The sequence below is a fragment of the Alligator sinensis genome, unplaced genomic scaffold (genome assembly GCF_000455745.1).
Source record: "Alligator sinensis unplaced genomic scaffold, ASM45574v1 scaffold123_2, whole genome shotgun sequence".
NCBI lineage: Eukaryota > Metazoa > Chordata > Crocodylia > Alligatoridae > Alligator > Alligator sinensis.
Genome location: NW_005841917.1, coordinates 2,263,928 through 2,285,610, shown reverse-complemented (window position 1 = coordinate 2,285,610; position 21,683 = coordinate 2,263,928). Strand labels below are relative to the sequence as shown.

Here is a 21,683-nt window from a genome sequence, read left to right as displayed (position 1 = left end):
ATGTAGTCACATGCCTGCAGTGGCTCAGGCCAATGGGCGCTAGAGCATGGTTCTCTGGCTGTGTGTTTACTTCCTCTTCCTGCTGCCCCCAGATCTCTGGGATTTGTAATCCAGATTTATAGCGGTAGGACTCTGCAGGGTTGCTCATCACTTCGTCCTCCCGCTTCCAGGTGCATCTGGGATTTGTAGTCAACAGTCACAGCCAATAATAAGTTTGAGCAGGGGAAGGGGCATTTAACCCCATTCCTGGCCCGAGACCCCAGCTGGGGTTTGCCTGGGGGGAGGGCAGTTCCCCCCGACTCCCAGCAAACTGGGCTGCATCCCCAGCTGGGCTTGCCTCCTCCCCCACCCAGGCCTTGTCAGCCAGCCCTCACTGCTTAAGCTAGGGAGCAGAGGGGTGGGGCCAGCCCTGCTCTCTGGAGTAGACAGCACATTCCAGCCCAGCCCAGGGCTGCAAAATGCTGGGGGACTGTGATTTAACTTGAACCAGGAAGGGGTCTGGGAGAGAAGTTTCATAAACTGGTTTGACCCAAATCCGTTAAGTCTGATATTACATTCAACCAGGTTTATCATAAATCAGTTTCAGCTATTTTGACACTGGTTTATGTGCACTGAGCTCCTGTTCCGTTACAGTTTTAAACCAGTTTCTAATCACTTGAACCAGTTTATGTGCAACTTTTGTCCCTAGCCTAGCAGGAAAACCATTGCCAGGTGCCCAGTATACTACAGACTAGAGGCTTCACAGCTACTCCTCCCAATGCCACCAACCTGCCCCCACCCCCGCTTCACCCAGCAGTTCCCACCCCAGCCATCCTGTGCACGGATGGGCAGACATCGAGCCACTCTTCTCTGCCCGACTCATCCTCTTGCTACTCTCAAGCTCCCAGGGCCAGTGGGAGGGGACACAGGTGCAAGTGGCTCCAGTTGCCAGCCTGTGAGTTGCCAGGGGAGCAGCTGTAATGGTGAGGACCATGCTTGCCCCTTTGGGTGCAAACCAAGGACAAGGAAGGTGGCAGACTGACAAAAGAGAAGACAGTGGGGTGAGGTCCTGCCTCCACCACCCTCACCTGACACTAGTTTGATTTTAGCTTGGTGTCTCTCAACAAGTTGCCACTAAATTCCAAAAAGTTATGAATGGGTGCCATGAGGCTAAAAAGGTTAAGACCCACTAGAGTAAAGACAAAATACTAGAAAATAGGATTACATCTTCATTTGACTTGAGGAATATAAAAAGTGGAATAGCTCCTTTGATTTCAGTGGCATCAATCAACAAAGCATAAATTTGTTAGTACAGCACAGACAAGGTTCCTTGGGCGAATTTGATATCTTTTATTAGACCAACCCAAATGGTTGGAGAATAGTTATTAAGCAAGCTTTCGGGTTCAAAAACCCTTCGTCAGGCTAAGGAAGCTGCAGCAGTTGGTGTGTGCTCTTCCTGGATGGAATGAAAAGTAAAGAAGCCAGGGGCTGGGGAGTCAGTTGCCAGGCAGATTGTAATGTATCAAAAATCCAATGTCTATGTTTAGTCCCTGATCTCTAGTATCCAGCAGGTTGATGAAATGGAGCTCATAGGCTCGTCTCTGGGAAGTGTTGTGTAAGTTTCCCTTGAGGATCAGGACTGAGAGATTAGAGAGAGAGTGGCCCTCCTGTGAGAAATGTGCCCCCACCGGTAATTGAGTGTTTCTGTCTTTGATTGATTTCCGGTGTGCATTCATTCTGGTGCGCAGTTCTTGTCTGGTCTCTCCTACATATCTTCCATCAAGGCATTTGGTGCATTGGATGAGGTATATTACATTTCTGGAGGTGCAGCTGTAAGATCCTGGGATGCTGATGGCTCTGTTGTGGGGTGTAGTAATAGTGGGGGTGGTGGAGAAGTGTTGGCAGGTTTTGCATTTCTTGTCCTGGCACGGTCTGGATCCTTTTGGTGTGTTCTAGGCTTGAGGAAGTTTGCTTCTGGTGATGAGGTTGGCGAGGTTCGGTGCTTGTCTGAAGGCTAGGATGGGTGGCTCTGGGAAGATCTTTTTAAGAATAGGGTCTAATATGGGTTGCATATTAGTACAGCACATACAGTCACAACATTTACCAGACAGAGTTACCCAAAGAAGATCTGAGAGTAAAATAAAAGAAACATATAATGTTTGCTGTACTAAAATCCATGTTCAAACAAATGTCCAGTTCATCATTTTCTGTGGATATTCCAGAAATGTTATATGGATTATCTTAATGTCCTGGTACCCAATATTATACTTAGTATTTAACTACAATTAAAGTACCATTGGCATTCACAGGAAATTTACATTATTTTTATGATTTGCCATTTAGAGATAGTGTCAGTATATTGCTTCCTTATTAGACAAAATAGAAAGGTCCCTTAGAAAGGTCAAAATAGAAATTTTCCTATGAAAATTTGCATCCTAATAATCTAAAACATTAAAAGAATTTTGCATTCTATAAACACATCCAAAAGAATGAAGACCTGAAAAAAATGCACTGCATTTGAAAGCTCGTCTATCCTAAACATATGACTGGCTCAGTAAAACACACCCCTACAAAAATCCTTATATCTTGCATAAATCTATGCAAGTATTTGTACAAAACCAACTTAATACAAGTGAAATGTAATGCTGTAATGGGACCCCTACTCTGTCACTGAAGAAGAGACAGAGCCAGGGAGCAGCTTGCTGGTTCCAGCCCCCAGGAGAGACTCAGAGCTGCAGAAGGCCCTGTAATAAAATGGCCACCTGCCCCAGGTGTGGTCAGCACAGTGTGCCCAGTGATTGACAGGGCAGGGGCAGAAGTAGTGGATCAGGTGACCCAGGAAGGGGACTAGTCCTTATGAAAATCAGGACTGTGGTTGAGGCTCAGAGCTTGGAGAAGTGGGGCTGACTGGCCAAGGAGGAAGGAGTCCAGACTCTGGGAGCTGCAAGGAAGCCCCTGCACCATTGGGCAACAGAGCTAAGTATTTTGGTCTCGTGTTGTAGCTGTTTATCATGGTGTGAAATTGATCCACGGTTGGGGGAACAGAGCAGTGGGGGTGCTTTTGTTTTGGGAGCCAAGATCTGGGTTTTACATTGCGCTGAAGTTTGAACAGGAGGACCAGATTATGGCTGTAGGGGAGGCAGCACCACCATCAGGTGGCAGTGCCCCTGGCACCCTGGATCCTAAACCCTTTAAATGGGAAGGGGAGGGGAGAAAGCAGCATAAGGGGGCTAAGGCCAGGAGGGCCAAGGCCCAACCACAAGCCCTGAGAAGCTGGAACCACATGGGGGGAGTACTGCTATCAGCTAAAGGACTGCTGCATATGGCTGAAAAGACTGGGGCCAGCAGGCTTCAGGCCAAGGGGTCCAGAGTAAAGCGGGGGCCTCAGCCCACACAAGGATCTAGGACCTGAAGCACAACCCAGGTGCAGCCTCCCAATTATAACACCAAGGCACGGCAGGAAAGACAACAAGGTGTCCCAATTATAACACCAAGGCACGGCAGGAACCACAACAAGGGGGGACCCTGAGAGGCCAGAGGCACAGCCCAGAGCCCTTGGAAAGAAGCCTGGGTCAGACAGATAGCTCCTTCTTACTATAACAATCTTGTCCAGTAGAATTGTTTACACACACAAAGGTGAATCAGGTGTCGAAGTAATGGCTTCAAATGGTAGATCCTTTTCCTACTTTTTTATAGCATTTGTTTCACACTGATAACACTTGGCTGGAGTTTTCCCACATGCTGCAGTTTTTAGTTCTCCTGTTGACTTCCAGCTTTTTAGTTTCAAGGGATATGGAGATTTTCCTGTTTGTGATGTGTGTGCCTAAGAGGGTCCCCTTTATAATTTCATGTCCACTGAGGAAAATGGATTATGCAGTCTTACCATATTGTTTTACTGAATGCCACCTGAAGGACTGTAGAAATTAGCTTTGCCACACACCAGTGACCTGCATAGTCATTTTTCAGCTTCATAAACAAGTCAAAAGGAAAGGAAATCTATTTTTTTATTAACCAGCTTCTAAACCTAAAGCCATTTATAAAAGCTGTATGCTTCACTCCACTGAGACCACTGGTCAAAGGAAAAGCAAGCCAACTGCAATAAGTTTACCAGTAGGTTGCTTTATTAAAACTCATAACGTGAAATTTTTCAACACAATCAAATCATCATAAAATATGTTATGTATTTATGGTAATTTAAACTGTTATTACACTCCTTCCTTGCTATGACACACCCTTGGGAGCAAAGGATTTTGTAGATTCTAAATGTGTGTTATTGTAAGGTGCTGCTCCAGTTAAGGTTAAGTTGCATTTTCCATTATAAACCCCCATTTCCAGGGGTTTATTACTCAACCATAAAAATCTGCTTGAGGCTGAAATGTGGCATGTAAGGACTCAGCTTAACAATTTTTCTTGCCCTGAATTTAAAAAAGAAAAAAAAGTAGGAAGAGAAAACATGTTTTTAAATTAAACAAGTGCAAACCATGCCATGCCAACAAGAACTTGATTTGGGATAAAAAGTACCAAGATCCCAAGGGTGGAAAAAGAGGAAAACCATTCACCTCTGTCCATCAAAAGCAAATTACTTTGCTCAACATGTAGTGGTAAGTTCTACTCAACTTTCCTATAGCCTGACCATGCATTTACTGGATTTTACGAAAACATTTCTGTAGTTCAGGATAAAACTACTAGATTCACAATAAATTGCAGCCACAAGAATGGTGGCAGTATGTGCCAAAAGGAAAAGTTGATTTTTTTCTCATCTTCTCAAATGACAAGCGTACATAGTTTGGAGTTATGTTATTTTTTTCCCCATACAACTGAAACAACTTTGGTATCAAAATGATGACTAATCTAAAACTGTCATCATTTCCCTATTATAGAAAAAAATTTAATGGCTTGAATCTTTGACTTTGAAGAGCTGTTACTGTGTATAAGTGACTACTCTGCAATAACATTTGTTATGTGTTAGTACCTCCAAATTTAACACTGCAAGTATTCTCTCATTCATTTCCACTATTTTTGTATTGCTAGAGTAAGGATCGCAACTATCTTCTGGAAAGAGGATTTTGAGCTGAAATTTTTCTAGATATTCTTGACCATAAGAACATTATTTATCTACAGGATAAAAAACTAATGATTTAGAGCCACTTCAGCGCCCAATCTCTATATGATTACAAGCACGCACAGATAATCTCACTTTTAAAAGAACATTATTAAGGCTACGGTAAGCATTCAAAAGCTAGGAAATGCCACAGTGAATTCTTGCCTGGGTAACCTTAATTCAGACACCTTCTGCACTTACATTATGATACAATCTTTAAATGTGTGACCACATACTATCACATGCCTAATTCTGGGTGCAGAATGAATGATGGTCACTTATAGCATCAATGCACGTGCTCTGGGGTGGGGGTGGGGGAATGCTTTAACGTACAGCAGCTTGGAGAGCCTCTCTAAATTAAAGCGCCTGCAGTATCACATGTACTCAGTGTCCTGTGCTTAAAAAATGGCAGCAGGGGTGCTTTAACTAAAGCTCATTAGACGAGCTATAGTTAAAGTGCCCCTGCCACCATTCTGAAATGCAGGGATGCTAAATAGTTTCATATTTGGTAGGGTCGGACGGGACCTGAGGAGATCATCTAGTCCGACCCCCTGCCGTGGAAGGAAAGAGTACTGGGGTCAAATGACCCCAGCCAGATGTTTGTCCAGCCTCCTTTTAAAGACCCCCAGGGTAGGAGCCAGCACCACTTCTTTTGGAAGTTGTTTCCTGGTCTTAGCCGCCCTGACAGTGAAATAGCACCTCCTAATGTCTAGCCTGAAACTACCCTCCGCTAGCTTGTGTCCGCTGTTTCTTGTAACTCCCGGGAGTGCTCGGGGGAACAGGGACTCTCCCAATGCCTACTGGTCCCCCTTGACTAGTTTGTAGACTGCCACTAGATCCCCTCTCAGCCTTCTTTTTTGGAGGCTGAACAGGTTCAGGTCCCTCAGCCTGTCCTCATAGGGCCTGCCCTGCTGACCTCTGATCATGCGGGTGGCCCCACTTTAGACCCTCTCCATATTGGCCACATCCCTCCTGAAGTGCGGCGCCCAGAACTGGATGCAGTACTCCTGCTGTGGCCTGACCAGTGTCACATAGAAGGGGAGGATCACCTCCTTGGACCTGTCTGAGATGCATCTGTGGATGTATGACAAGGTGTGGTTGGCCTTCCTGACCGCGTCCCCACTTTGTCGGCCTATGTTCATTGTGGCATCAATGATGACTCCAAGATCCTTTTCTGTCTTGACACTGGCAGTCCATTTTGAAATGCAGGGATGCTGAATACACGTGCCATGGAGGCTGCTGGAGTGTGCTAATTAGCATACTCCAGCAGACTTGAAGCAGACTTGATTAATCAAGTCTGCTCTGACACGTGCATATAGGTATGGTATCTGCAGCAAACCTAGGAGCCTACAAATTATATAACTGTACATAGTTCAGGTACACATGCCTGAATGGCTTCCATGCTCAGATTCTGCAGACACTTGGGACCAAATCCTATTCCACAAGCACCCAAGTACATTCCTATTCTACCCCATTCAAAACCCTGAATGTGGATGAATGGGGTTACTCTTGTCTATCATCTGACCTTTAAGATCGAGTCACAAAAAGCAGCAGAGAGAGAGAGATGAGTCACCCACCTGTCATATTAACAATTTTCCAGGCACTTGAATTGAATAGGAAAAGGATAGGATCGCACTTAGGACTTAAATCCACATATGTAGTTAATTGGTGGAACAGAATCTGACCCTTAGAAAGGATACATTTTGAAAGTCATTCCAGGCTCTGAAGTAAAGTAAACTTCAGTAGGAACTTTTTTTTTTGTCCATTTCCCTCATTTTTGGCCCCTTCTGCTTTGTCTCCTTCAACATGTTCATACCCTAGTTTCCTAATTTCTGCATCCCAGTATTCATCCCAGTCCCATTTTCCTCATTTAGCCAGTGCCAGTCATCAGCACTCAGAATTTTCATCCTAGTACCAGTCTGTTTGCCTACTCAGTTCCAATTTCCCTAACCTTCTCTCATTCCTGTTTTCCTTGCCCAGCTATTTTCACCCCCTGCCAACTAGATGTCCTTCTCACTTGAATCCTTTCACCAACAAAGGATTCTCAGGTCTCAGTTTCAGTCTCATGCCCTTAACTTACACAGGTCTCACTTACCCCTACTCCCAATTCCAGTCTCCTTTGTCAGTCAGGTCAGTATCTCCAGTAACCTAGTTCCCAGGCCCAAGTTTCTTTTCCCCTGCCTGAGGCTCATTCTCAGTTTTGAGCCCACCTCACTCATTTCCTGGCACCTTGTCCCAATCTGCTTCCTTAGCTCCCCAAACCCAGGTTATGGTTACTCCATTCAAATCAGGCAGATGTATGTTCAGCCGGAAAGGCGCCTTTAGGGAATAACTTAAAATCTTCCAAGGAGTTCTCTACTGAGCATTTGCGAACAACAATTTTTAAAGACATCATTTGGCCATATTCAGGCAAATTTTCTTGGAGATGGTAAAGGGCATGACCCTGTGACACAAAGGCATCTGAATCTGCCAAATTTCAAGTCTTTATTACAAAGCATGCAAACATTTGAGCTTTTCAAAGAAAAGACGTCCAGAATTTTTCAATGTAGGCAAAACATTTTTCTCTCGTCTTATTCCAGTCAAACGCTAAACCATTTTGGTTGAAAAGTTTCTGCAGAGGATGTACCTGGAAAGTTTCTTCCCAAAAACAGCTTGAGTTTGGAAGTTATGAGCAGGGATACAGGTTTTCTATTTCCCGTAGAAAAATGGAGAAAAAAATGGATTTTCACTTTTAACCGAGAAAATTGAGGACTTTTCATTTTAACAGAGAAACAACCAGATTTTCCATTTTTGCAAAGAACTCTCTGCAGGCTGGTAGACTTCCAGCCTGTAAGGGGCTGGGGGTAGCAGAAGAAGGGCAATCAGGCAGGGGGTGCCATGTGCATGTGTGCTTACACATACACATGGCCGCCAGGCAGCCTAGAGAGCAGCTCTCCACAGGTAAGGCTGGCGAGGTGAGGAGAGAAAATTGAGGCCCCCATAGACAAAGAGGGAGTTGGGCAGGACTGAGGCTGAAGCTGCTGCCCAGCTGGGACAGTGCGTGAGACTTGGGGCCTGGAACCAGAATGCACAGCCACAGGGTCGCAGCAGGGACTGGGACGGGGCCATGGGCAGCTTGTCTGGGAGGCAGCAGAGGGTCTGGCTCACCACTATTGCATGTACTTCCAAGGGGGCACATGCCCCCCAGATCTGTGTACAGGGTGGAGGTAGGTTGCCCTCTGCAGGCTCAGGATCCCTACCCTGCTGCCCTCCACATCTCAGTGGGTGGGACCCGGCATGGTAGGGGAGAGTAGGGCATGGAAGCTCCTTGCCGCTGCATTCCCCATGCTGCCCTGGCAAGGTGCCTCTGCCCTGTAGTTGTGCCCCTTGCTGCTGCTGGGCAGGCAACGCTTGCGTTGCCAGGGTAGCCCAGAGCTCCCAGAAGTGGCAATGCATTTCCCCATGCAGCCCCAACCTTCCCTGCCATACCTGGTCCTGCCTGCTGGGTTGTGGAAGCCCCGGGGAGGGGGGCAACAGAGCTGGGAGCCTGAACATGCAACCACCATCCTGCACCTGCCCTCCACCACAGACTCCATTCCGGCCATGCTGCCGCAGGGGAGGGGGTAGCCGGGCCCCACGCTCTGCTTTCCCACAGCCGCCACCTCCTCCCATATGCAGCAGCCAGGGCTCGGGCACTGCTACAGCCGGAGGGGGCTGCTGTTGCCAGTTCTGGAGCCCTGGCAGCTGGAGGCCCCCTTTGGCAGAGCTTGGGAGGGGGCGAGGGGGGCTGTGGCTGGGGAGAGGGGCACCAGCTGAGGTTGAGGGCTGTGGCTTGGGAGTGAGGGGCCTAGACCCGTGTCCTGGTAAGCAAAGGGGGCAAGGGTAGCTCTGGTTTTTCCATGAAAAAAACCCCCAAAATCAAATACCAAAATGTATATGTACTTAGAATTTATTTTATTGTACTGATTGAGGCACTGGTAGGTTTCCAAATAGCTTTAAAACTGTAAATATATCAATAAAACATTGTGTTCAATTAATACCCCCCCCCCCCACACACACACGTAAATATTGTGGTGGAGAACATTGGGTGGGGGTGCTCGCCACTCAAGGGCTTTCACAATCTCTGAGGGGAGCCTGCTTCGGCGGAGCAGCAGGGGGAACCTTCCCCAGGAACTATGCTAAGGGAGGAAGGTGCGTGGCAGAGCACTTCTGGTCTCTGCTACTTTAAGAGCCTGAAGAGGCTACTGGCAGGTTCCCCCCAGCTCTGATGAGCAACCATTTTAAGACTCAGGCCAGCAGAGCTGGAGGCAACAGTCTGCTGCCTGGCACCCAGGAAACAATATCTCCTAGTGGAGCTGCTGCTCCGGTAACACCAGGAGGTAAGGGCAAGAGCTGATGGGGATGGTTAGGAGGCTCTTGGTCCTGGGCATGACCTAAAACTGTACCCTGTCGGGGATGGATGGCCTGGTGGGGCTATTTGTGGCAGAACAGCACCCCCAGAAATGCCAGGCCAGTTACCGCCCCGGTGGAAAGCAAGTAGGGGTGCCTAAACCCCAGCCCCCAGCTTCAGGTGGGTCAATTAACATCAGAGGTAGTTTGAGCCCAGATACGGCTGTGGCCACCTGAGCCTATGTGGAGTGCAAGACCCTAGAGAGTGGGGGCAGGCACGGCTGTGGCCACCTGAGCATGTGGGGTGTGGGTTTGACCCCAGGCCCCAGCGTAGCGGGGCCGGAGTATGTGCCTTAGTGGAGACAGAGGTGTAGAGCAGGATACAGTGGGGCACCTAACGGCCTGCACCAGAGTAGCAGCTGAGAGGCCTGGAGAGCCTAACAAGGTTCACGGAGCTAGTGAAGAGGCAAGGACCTCAGAGGCTGGGAGCCCTGACTGTGTGTGTGTAAGGCAAGAAGCCCAGTATGAGTGAGGGGCACAGAGCCCAATGAGAGAGGCCAGAGTTAGGGGCTGGGATATGGTTACAACATGTGGATACCGAGAGGGGTGAGTAATAAGGCCCTGTGAACAGGGGGCCTGAGATAAGGCACTGTGAGGAAGGGGCACAAAAGGAGCCTTGGTGAGCAGGGGGCTTGAGGGTAGGCCCTGCTAGCATGGGGGGCTGAATTAGGTCCAGGTAAGCCTTAGGGCACCTGAGGCCACAGGTGGACCAGAGGCCGACTGGGTGGGGCGGCTGAGGAAGTGCTGCGAGTGAACGAGGTGAGTCAGGAGCCCTTAATTCAGAGCAGCTGGGCGAGCAACCCGGTGAGGGACTAGAGGCAGAGTCACTCCAGGATTCTGCTAACTGCCCAGCGCTCACTCAGATGAGGGTCATGGCAAAAGCCCAAGTGGCCATGCGCTTGCTGGCCAGGGAGTGCAGGGAAACAAGCCCCAGGACCCTCTGGGCAAGAGCAGGGTGAGTGTGGCCCCGGGAAAAGGAAGGGTGGTATGAGAGAGGCCCCGCAAAGGAGCAGTAAGAAAGAGACTTCAGTGAGAGGGAGGCAGCATGACTGTGGCCCGTAATAAGGCGGAAAGCGAGAGGCTAGGATAAGTTGAGCCCGGCTTCTGGCTGGAGCAAAGCTCAGCTGTTAGGAACATCTGCAAGGCTTGGGGTGCAGCACAGGGGTGGCTGGAGCTGCATAAATAGGCCCAGGAAAACAGGGTGTACGAAGGGCAGCCTCCCTAATTAAAACCTTAATTTTTTAACAAGGCATGGCAGAAGAGAAAGGTGGGCAGCATGCCCAGAGGCAGGTGCGAGACTAGCACTGTGGCTAGTCAGGGACTTCCTAGTTTCACACACACGGGCGTGTGTGTGTGTGTGTGTGTGTGTGTGTGTGTGTGTGTGTGTGTGGCAAAGTGAGAACTCCCTGACTAGTCACAGTGCTAGTCTCCCACCTGCCTCCAGGCATGCTGCCTGCCTTTCTTTCCTGCCATGCCTTGTTGTTCAAATATATACATACACATATATAGTGGTGTTTCATTTTAATCATGGATTTTGAGGGGGGGGTTACATCAGAGAATTTGCAATTTTTAAACAGAGAAAACCAGGAACCCTGGTTATGAGCAACTGAAAACAGGGCTTTACAATGGAAAGTGTCAGAAAATCTTAATTACAGGATGTGCTACTAACCCTGGCTATAATAAAATTCTATCAAACCTTACCTTTCTTTCCCTTCCCCAGTAATTCTGCCAGAAAATTAATAGTAAAGTATACATATACTTAAATTATCAATTATACTGATGCAAATACATAGTCCCCCACTGCCCTGCAATATAGACAAATAAAATAATCCATGTGTTACAAGCCACTGACTCAATGACTGACAATTAATTTCTATGATCTCATACTACTTTAAAGCCTAGAAATGTAGCATATCCATTCCTTTTGCACACTAAATGTATAGAAAAGTTGGTTTTCCCATCATCGATTATATGCAATTCTTATAAGAATTTGTTTGTGACAATGTAGGGGCTTTTTCATATGCAAAGACACACACACACACACACACACACACACACACACACACACACACTCTAGTGGTGACAATTTATAAAACTAGACTTTTGGAGGAATGATGTCTTCGTGAGGTCACCTTTCCTATTTTCCGATTTTAGCCACAAATATGTCCCTATTATGCTTCTGTGGGATATTATGATTGCTATAACCTAAACAGCAGAGTGTTCCAAATGAGAAGCTTTAATAGATGATGCAACATAATATACACGTTACATAAGCCTTGTGTACCCAGGGGTTTTAGCTTCCTGCACTAAGGTAACCCTTTAGCATAGATACAACGTGTACTAGACTGGTAGGGCTCACTCCAATTTGAAAACATTTATGTACCTGGCACTGTATCCTTAACTCATGTGTACACTAAGGGCACACAGAGGTAGCAAAAACACTAAGATAGAAAAGGCTTCACTCTCAATATGTTTAGCAGCAGTTCTACAACATTTTTGCTAGGGCAGAACTTGAAATGTCTTGCGCAAAGAACAGCTTTGTGCCCTTTCTACATTTTTCCATTGGCTGCCCTAGCTTGCGCACCCTGACAGAGTGACTCTATGTTTCCCATCTCCTCTTCTTCCCTTCTCTATGCTGTGTCACCTAAATGCCTTTCAACCTGAATAGCTGTTGAAGATTAGGGCTTTAGCGTTCAGTATGAATTATCAGCACACTCGCATGTGCACTCTACATATTGTGACCATGGAAGACTATACAATCTGAATATTTAACTTTGAACTGCAGTCACAATATGTAGGTCCTTCTAACTCCTCTCTAACACTTACAAAAACATACTTTTCATTCACAGGCAAAATGTGATTTTAAGTGTATGCTCTCCTTAAAGATTTTAAGGCCCCTTGTGAAAAGCTAAGCAGAGATTATTTAAAGATTTAAAACACACAGAAACCTGACACATTTTTAATGGGCAGGCAGACTGCTGTTTATTTAGTTTTTGAAATCTAGTCTAAATTAGGCCTTAAGAAAGAAAAAAAATACTCTAGGTTTCAATTAACAGATTGTCTTCTACTATTCAAGGGATAATCTGAGTTTGAGTGAAAAGTGAATGAAGTAAAAATAAAACATATACTGCTTTGTCGCAATGTTATCTATGCTTTTGTGTTCTGGCTGCATTTCCACTGTAAATTCACAGCATTAATATATTTTAAAATTCCACATTGACTCATATTAGAAATTGCTGCTGTCCAAATCAGTTGTCAAATCTTTCAGCATTGCCCAGCTTATTAACAATGCCCTAAAGAAATCAGCACAATATGATCAGAAGAGTAAGGACAGGGAAACTTCCCATGAAGGAACTTGTCACTGGAAAGCAGCAAAATGGAAATATTATTGTGAGAGAAAATGATATTGCTTTGTAATGTTAGTGTCAAAAATAGAAAAAATACTGGTTCCACAGCATAAGTTACTGACCCGAACTAAGTAATTAGCAGTGGGGAGAAAACATTTCATTACAAAACTGTTATAAGAAAAACACGATTTGCAAAATCTGTTGTTAAAACCGAAAGAAGTCTTAAAAAACAAAAAATAAAAGTTTCTACACTAAAAAATGTTTGTACCAGATTTAAACATCCTAACTCATGTTGAGTAGCATCTTACTACACAGAGGGCACATCTACACAAAATGTCACTGCACAGTGGTTATTGGATGTTTATTTAGTGCTTGTATAATCAAATACTAAATAAATGTGCAGTAACTGGAGTTCCTGTGTAGTAGTGGCAGCGGATGCCTTTTTTAGTGACACTACTGCACAGGAGCCTAATCCTGAGCAGTAGCGTATTAACACTAATCGGTGCTGTGAGGCACTACTGCATAGTATTATATGAATACTGTGTAGTTAGCCTCTCATGTAGACGTGCCCAGAGTCTCACTAGATTTGAACTAACTGATTTCAAAGTAAGATGTTCTTTCACATCAATAGAGATGTCAAAAAGTAGCTTCTGGTTATTACGGCTAGGAAAAAAGATTGAGTGATGGTTGGCATTTTAAGATAGGTTGGCAGAGGCTGGTCATCTGATATTAGTTCTGGTGTTTGGTTTGGCTATCTTCCATAGGGCAGAAGGGTCTGCCAAAGCCATCTTGGCTCACTCCCTGACAAGTGATATCAGAGAGGACATCTGTGTACTGCTCTGTGCTGTTGTGTATGGCAGGTGGGCAGCTCCTTATGTATCTGAAGTACATCTGGTTGTTTAACTGAGGTTGTGGCTGCCCTCCAAAAACTAGAAGGCAAAGTGATCCCCCACCAAAGACTTAAGAAAAACAACCAATTCAAACCAGCTTAAATTCTCTTGTCTTAAGTAGATATTTTATCTTATCATTGTAAGTCTCAGTTTCTTCCTACACAGTAATCTCAACTGAACCTTTTTTTTTAATTTCCCAAGAAACAAATTCCAAAAATTTTGCTTTCAGAAACACAAACATGATGTTTTCAACATGAAATATCTTCCTGTGTATTGCAGCTGCTTGGTGAGCCTAGCATTCTCATCAGTTTCATGCAAAACTGCATGAAATACTAACATTTTTGTCAACTTTCACTGGGCAGCTGGAGGGCTTCCAGGACCTGTAATTCCCAGACAGACCTGCCATGAGGACAGCCCCAGAGCCACAGACTCTGGGAGTCCATCCCAGGCTTCAAGTCTGGGCTTCACAGCACGGAGTCTGGAAACTACAACACTCCTGGCTCCAGATGTGTTCTTTGAGGCTTCCAGGTTCCCTGCTGTGAAACCAGAAGCTCAATTCCACTAAGAATCAGGGCTCCTAGGGTTTTCAAACTCCCAGCATTATCCTGAAGTCTATGACTCAGGGGCAGACCACCAAGGACTCTATGAGCCCTCCCTGAACTCTGAGATTTCATGTTCTGGCCCCTGGGCAGTCTGCTGAGAATCTGGGCTGGGTTTGGTCAGATATTTGCCTTGATCCTGGTGAAAAATACAGCAAACCTGAAATAATCTTATCTTACTAAAAAGGCCAAATGATAAATTACTTGCTTAGGTTTTCTTGGGATCATCATATGTAAAATCTGAAATAGAAAGAAGCCCTATTTTCCTACATTACTGAAGAGTGAATTAAAAAAAGTAGCAGCACCAAACATTGTGCTTTGTTCACTTCACGAACTCTGAAATTAAAGCCCTAGAAGTTCCTGTACTGCTCTCTACCTTCATATTACCTTGTAGGAAAGGGTAGTTATAAATTTTAAAAGCAGCTGTATATACAAACAAGTTCAACTTCCTGTTCTCCTTTAATATTAGGATAGGGTTCAGAGGTCACTCCACTTGTTCAGTGAAAATACTTTGTTGTTGCAGGTCTCTAAACTATCCGACATTCTTTCTAATTCCCCAGTATCTCCATTTTGACATTCACCAATTTTTTGTTCCAAGTTTGAGGCCCCTGACTTCTGCTTTCAAACCTTGTATCAAAGCTAAAACAAATACATTATTTCCCAATAAAGCATCTGTAATATGATGTTCTCCAAATGTTTATCACCACAACTGTATAAAATCCTTATTTATGTGAATACCCCCCATCCTTGAATGGAGATAGATACTCAAGGGAGCAAGATTGCAAATTCCACAATTCATAAAAAAAATAAATATATGCTATACCAGGGATGTCAAACATAGCCCGTGGGCTGGATCCACAGAAACCTATAGCCCAAGCCCTAGTACTGTCTCTTCTGCTCCACCAGACCACCCCACATGCAGTCCCGAGCTTGAGCTGGGTCTGGGTTTCCAGATCCTGAGTTGCACTGTCCACTTGAGTATCTCAGACCAGCCCAAGCAGGTGCTGCTTCTGTTGGATCTGGTTTGTTGGGAGAGGGGGGAGGATGGGGTGAATGTGGGAATCAGTGGGCCTGATCCAGCTTTGTGCCACTCATCTGGTCCACAGGGCCAGATGACTTTTACATCCCTGCTTTACTCAACATCCATCTTTGAGTTTTATCCATCAGGAAGATGGACTGACGTATATGCGTAGGAGCCTGGGCCACTGTGCTCAGGGAAGGAACAGGACAGCTCCCACCTTGGGACTCCAGAGAGCACCTGGGGATGGGAATCAGAGGGTATGTTAATTAAACCTTACCCAATGAGGGAAGGGTAGGGAGAACCTATTGCCAGATGCCAGTGAGAACAAGCGGTGTTATTCTATACTCTGAAGATCTTACCCTAGGGCACAGGGTACCATCAGGAGTCTCTTTCAATAGCACCACTGTATCAGCTGTGAAATGGCAGGCCTAAAAAGAGGACTCTGAAAATGAGTGTTCTGGGAGATGATGCAAGGTGTGCTCTCAGAAAAATGATCTACAACACAAACTTCTAGGTGGAAGGTAGAAGCTGCAATTTTGTTCAGGCTCGAAGCCTACTGGCACCAGTCACAGCAATTTGCCACAAGCTGCAGTGGTAATCTGTGGGTGGAAACAAACCACCTTTTGCTGCCTTTGTGCTTCTGGGGGTTCACCTCTGGAAGTGGGGAAAAATGGCATTCCCTGCTTCCAGAGACTTGGTACAGATTGCTAGGGGGTTCATCTCTGGAAGCAGAGGAAGCTGAGACACTCCAGTGCAGTCAGCTGATTGGAGGCCCCAGCCCCAGGACCACACTGAAGTGTCCTGGCTTTCCCCACTTTCAGGGATGTGCCCCCAGGATCTCCTGAAGATTACTGAGAGCATGTCCCCGGAAGCAGGAACATAATCACCCACTGTCCCACAAAATCAATTGATGGGACAATGGCTAATGTACATTTTGTCCACTGAACTGGATCAGCCGTTTCAGGTCACATCCTGCCACAACTCATCCACTTCATTTGGAGACGCCTATTTCTAGCCTATGTAAACCATGCCTATATTGTTGGATAAATAGTTTCTGCTGAAGCACAGTGACAACAGCTTTAAAGCTACTGAAAATGTAACAGAAAATTTCACTTTGCCCGAGGGATAAATTCAGCTCCTGCCAATCATGGTTTTGATTAGGCCCCAACAAGGAAGGGCCTGATCAAATCCCAACTGAAACTCTTCTCCCTTAGTGGCTTTCTTCACATTTTACGACTTGTTAGGCAGCATCAACAAAAAAAATGAGCATCCTAGGGAAAAAGCATGGTTTGGAGCAACATATTGGGATGGGAGTCAGAAAATCCAAAATTCTGATCAGAGCTTTGCCATCAACACTTGGTTCTCCTCTCTGCCTCATTTTTCCCATGTATCAAATGCTTAATGCAGTGCCATGGCAAATAGAGTTAAACTGAGATAAGAATGGGTGCATGTGCATAGGCACATAACATTGTGAAAGAAAGACAGGGGGGTGAGAGCAGAACTCTATGCCCATCCCCTTAGCAATCCCTGCTTAAGACATTAGCCCCATTCCAACATCTTGCTTGTGTACTACTTTATGTACTATGCTCCTGTTTTAAGGAAAAATTGTATTCCAGTGCACTTTGCTCCATTAGTCCCTTCTCTTTTGATCCTTTGTGCAAAGATTTCAGGCTTCTCAGTAGAAAAGGGGACTCTACCACTTCAGCAGCAGTAGTTTGTACAGAGGGCTGCTTAGGAGATCTAGGGATCTTACAAAGGAGAGGAAGTTAGTAGCAGGGCCAAGGGGCCTAAGCAATCAAAGAGGAAAGAACATAACCCTCTACTCCAGGGATTCCACTTTAAGGGGAAGAGAAATTGATCCCAATGGGCTTTAAAAAGTATGTGTGGCGGGGAGGGATTCAAAACATACAGAAGCCAAGGTAGTATGGCCCCATTAGAACTGGTAGAGCAGTCAATGAAGTATCAGCTCAGGAAACAAGGTCTGAGCACAGGTAAATCTGACCCATCTCCTCCCCTGCCCTTGACCCAGGCTGTGATCAATGGGTCACAGCCCATTGAGGAGAGGCATATCCTCCTCATCCCTTAAACAGTGATCAGGATCAAAGGTCAGGCAATTCTTCCTCTGCACCCTCCAGTGAGTTTCATCACAGGAAGGGGTAAATCAGTCATATTAACTTTTATTCAGTTTTCAGATGTGTTTAAATGTAGCACTATTGAGAGGTTGAGGTCTTTACCTGTTAAACCAATCCATACTGAGTTTTGATTCTAAGCTTAAACATCATGGACAGATCCTGCTGGTTCTATGATTCTCTTGGAAATACTGCAAAATCTTTGTAATTTGACCTGTTTCTGGCTGTGTTGGTTACAAAGATAACACATTTTATATTTTAAAGGCTAACTGAAATGGTGTGTTTGTGCCTCAATCCAAAGACAGCAGCAGTAAGTCTCAAAGGTGAGCTGTCTCGCTCTTTTCAAAGAATGATAGCCATAAAACCCAACAGTACTGACATCAACATCAGTACTCATTTCACTTCTGCTCATTATATCAACAGTACCAAAACCTCCAGCTTCCCAATGACGATATTTATGATATAGTTATGCGTTACAGCTTATGAAACTTGTCAATACAAAAAGCTGTGACAGACTGAAAACCAAAGTTATACAGTAGATAAAAATCTGCCCATTAAAAGGATTATTACATTGACATATTTCATTTTAAACCTTTGCTTTCAAATAATACGAAGCTGCTACAAAACTTACAAAATGTCCAATGAATCCAGTGATCAGAAACCAATGAACTTGCAGCAGAATTGCCTCTGAGTACAGTAATTTTATATTAAACGCCTGAGTCAGCTGTACTACCATAGACAGGACCTTTCTTTCACAATAGGGTGAACAATCTTTTTAGAGGACCTTATACTGTATATGGGATTGTGGTTGTAAAAATTCACTGTTGGTAGATTTGTGAGTTAGTCTGCATTACATCACGGCCCAGCTGAGATTTTGTGTGCATAGTAAGTCCGAATCTCTGCCCACAACAGCTTTCAAGCTATGATGTGAAAAAGAGGGTGAGACAGGGAGTAAATCATCTCTATTTTTTATGTCGAGAAGTGAAATGCAAAAGAGTAACTGACAGAATCAGGTACAGAACAGATCTCCCAATCTCAGCCAATATCCTGAGTACAAAACTATCCTTTCTCCCTCTGAATCCAAATTTCTGTAGAAGCTTAATGCAAGTGAACAAACAGGTTGTGAGACTGAGAATTGTATGATTTGTATTTTAAAGTTTAAATAAGACAGTGGTGGTCTGTCTTGGAGAATACTTCATCTCAACCAAAAAGTCTGTCTTGGACACAGCGGTTTTGTTTCCCTAAATTGTTCTATTCAAAAATCAGTCCATCCACTAGCAGCCTATTACATGCTGCTGCTACTTTAACTAAAACATCACACACTATCTCCCTCTTTTGTAGCAAAGCATAGCATCAGGGTATCATACAGAGCAGCATGGCATTTCAGGAAAAAGACTTTGTCCAGGTATTTAATAATTCCCCAGAAGACAAAGCCTGCAAGTAAAGTTGACCAGACTGAAAAAAGTGCTTAGTTACAGTCAAACTACAGATTATCATAGATAATCTTTTTTTTTTTTATGATTAAGAAAACCTTTTGTAATATACATGGCATGTCACTTTTTCTCTATTACAAAATGTCTTTATACATTTCAGTGTTCCCCCACTTAGGACTCGCTGGATTATCTAGTTTTAAAACTTTGATTGTGCCAAGCCAATTTCAGCCAGATACTTCTGCAAGTTTTTAAAGTGGGGCCATTAGAAAGTTATTTTCAAACCTTGACTCTTTGGAGCAATTTTTCAAGGGAGGACACAGTGAACACCCTCCCCAGAAACCCATATGTGCCTGCACTACATATAAGAGAGTAAAGCAATCCTGTCTGATTTTCCATCACTTCTCCATTCTCTGTCCCAACTACAGATCTCTGGGGCTTCCAGATATTCCAAACAGCTAAAGCCGCTTATAGGCTCCACTCTCTGGAACATTTATACTCAATATTATGTAAATAGGCATTTCTACTCATCACATGCAACAAAAAGCAAATTACCATTTTTACTCATTTATAGTTCTGATAATCCTAAAAAGAATGTCATGGGACAAGCAAAAGGTACACCTCTTGCCCCAGGGCTTTGTCCCTGCCAAATTTCCGAGGCCTGTTACCAACATGGAAAGCCTTAGAGCTTCCAAAAAAAGAGGCGCAAGAGCAAGGTTTTTTTGGGGGGGTTTGGTTTTTTTTGTTTTTGTTTTTTTGGGGGGGGAAAGGGGTTAAATAGAAAGTGTGAGGCAACCTAAAGCAGAGGTTGCTACCAGTTCTTCACCCTCTCTAATTATAAAGGCATGCACACTCCAGTTGGGTTTGTATGGGGATTTTTATGGCAACTTCAAAAGAAAAATAAAATTACCGAACAACAGTTCTTACTGGCAGAGTTCCACTCCAGTGATTCAGAATCTGCCTCAATCACTTCAGTGACCTAAAGCCATTTAGGCCATTTTAATTTTACCAGCAAGCAAGCAGGAAAGGGCTTCCTAAGTAGGACTATGAACTCCTTGCTAACACCCTGACTTTATTTTAAACATTTCTGGAAATCCATTAAGTACATTTCCAGTATCTCAAAAATAAAAAGGGCTTTCAGATACTCTTTTTAGTGAGTTCAGAAAGCCAAAACACCCCAGTGGGTGGGAGAAATGTTATACTGATATGATTATGAGTCACTGAAGTTTTGGTTGAATCTGGGCCATTTATTTGAAAATCTGCTGTCCCAAAATGTTTCCTAATTTGCAAAACCCCCCTTTTTAACTGGAGATCTTTTATATAAATTTGTTTCCATCACTTTATTCTCAGGAATTTTTCATGTTGGCCCTAGTGTAGCATGATGCCTATAACATCCAAAACAGAGGGCTCCAGGATGTCTGCCATAAGAAAATATATTGGCTTGCTTTATTTTTAAACACTAATACAGTTGGCAACCATGAGGCCATGAATGACATGATTTACAAGTTTGTGGGCCAGACAAAGAAGGATCAAAAGATTATCTGCAAGCAAAGAGTCAACGTTTTAAACTAAGGAAATAGGAACAGCAAAAGCCTCATATGTATCCTTCCCAACTCTTTCCAACAGTCAAAGGTAAAACAGCAGACACACAGGGAAATCTTCTACCATAGCTCCCTCTAAAGGACTTAGAATGTAATCATGTGGAACAAGTAAGAAAATTAAGACTCAGAACTTACAAATATTTTTTTTTCAGCCGGAAGAATGTGTAATTGGGTTCTCCCCTCTGCTTTGTGATAAATGGGAAAAAACCAAGAGAATGTGAAATTGATTTCTAGCTATTACTTCTGAATTAAATTTTTAGAAGTTTAAAGCTTATGGCAATTTTTTTTTTTAAGATATAGATGAGTCCTCTTGAACGAAAAACAATCTTGATTAAATGTAGACCATTTTGCACATCCTTTCCTTTATCCTTTCAACTCACTGCCTAAATAATCTTCACTTCCTTCAGCATTCTCTTTTATTGTATTTCATTTTTCCTTAGCACCCCAGTAACTCCTCTCCCTCTGAGCCTGCATTCAGAAGTGACACTTTCTCCCAGACACTTAAAATGAACAGCTCTCAACAGTTGCACTTAATATTTTCACTGTTAGGGATAACTAGTCCCTATCCAAGAAGATAATTGGGAATTAGAGTGTCATTTTTGGTTGCAAAAAGGATCTTTGCAGGAAAGAGGTGGCTCAGAAATTGGCAAGGCATAACAGGCTCTGCCATCTAGGTCCTAGGAAACAGGTGTCAGATCAGTACATTAGTTATGATTAAGTACCTTCAACTGCAGTCCGATTGCCTTTGTCAGCTCAGTTACTTCTCTTGGTCTTGTTCCTAAGTAACTGGAGTCTACATCATAACACAGTGTTACTGGTTAACCATGTGGTCTGTTCTTACAGAAGCTATATGAATGAAATTTTAATACTACTAGTCCTAAAGACTGATATTGCAGTATCTCCTCACCATGGTGTCCATCTATTTTTAATGGTTTCCAGTCTCTTCTTTACGATTAAGATTGTCTATGAGTATAGGAACAGCTGGATTCAAAGAGGAGGGGTAAAAGCACATGACTAACTAGTTCTATAAGACCACCAGTGGGACATGGAGCAACGTTTGGAAACTCTAAGAAACATCAATTACACTGACTTCTCTTTTTGACAGACACCTGGCTCCCCTCTCTGGAAAGGAAAAGAAATATGACAGAAGATATAGTT

The 21,683-nt window shown here is 44.2% G+C and overlaps 1 protein-coding gene across 1 annotated transcript in view; it reads right to left on the bottom strand.

The window, feature by feature from the left end:
• The window catches only part of HDAC9 (histone deacetylase 9), a 511,347-nt gene that overhangs the window by 218,337 nt on the left and 271,327 nt on the right, over positions 1–21,683 (bottom strand). The gene's annotated exons all lie outside the window — the stretch shown is intronic.